A 760-nucleotide genomic window follows, 5' to 3' on the forward strand; every position below is an offset into this window, starting at 1 on the left:
GCCAGTTTGCTGTAGTCTGGGGGGGCGTGCATCCTCACAAGCGGTGGTCTTGCGTCCAAGGAGGGCATTATTCTTTTTCTAATAAAAATATCTTTGGTGTTTCTGCAGATGGCTCCTTATAAGCGTCCTAGGACACTGATACCTGCTTTGGAAACCCCCAGGGCCCTCTGGTCAAAGGAGGCATGTTTTCAGGAGGGATACTGGATAGGGAGTGGGCATGCCCACTGGTGCAGGGGGTGAGTTGGCATCTGGATGGGGAAGGAGAGCGGGAGGCTGCTCTGTCCGTAGAGCCCGCACCTCACAGCATGTCTGTACCACCGAGGGGCGAGCTTCCCATCCAGCTCCTGGGATGGCGAATGCATTGGAAACCAGCGGGTACCCAGCGTGAAAGCCTTTGGAACAGCTGTGTCCCTGAATCTGAGCAAGGGGGTTCCGGTGGAGCTGCAGGCCAGTCTGCCCTGGGCTTTCAGTTCTGACTGCTGCACCATCAGCCTTGACAAACTCGGGCGCCAGAGCCATAGCACAGAGGGTTGGGCACTTGGTTGTCTTGTACACGGCCAACCCAGGTTCAATCCCCGACACCCCATATGGTCTGAGCCCAGCCCAGAGTAAGCCCTGGGCACTGCTGTGTGCAGGCCCTAAAACAATACAAGAGAAGCAACACTCCCCCACAGGAATCCTTGAAAAGGATTCCACACACATTCCCTGTACAGGTCCCGGGGGTGAGGTTTCAGTGACCTTGGCTGCATCCTCTGGGCCT

Source organism: Sorex araneus, chromosome 7, assembly GCF_027595985.1.
Source record: "Sorex araneus isolate mSorAra2 chromosome 7, mSorAra2.pri, whole genome shotgun sequence".
Lineage (NCBI taxonomy): Eukaryota > Metazoa > Chordata > Mammalia > Eulipotyphla > Soricidae > Sorex > Sorex araneus.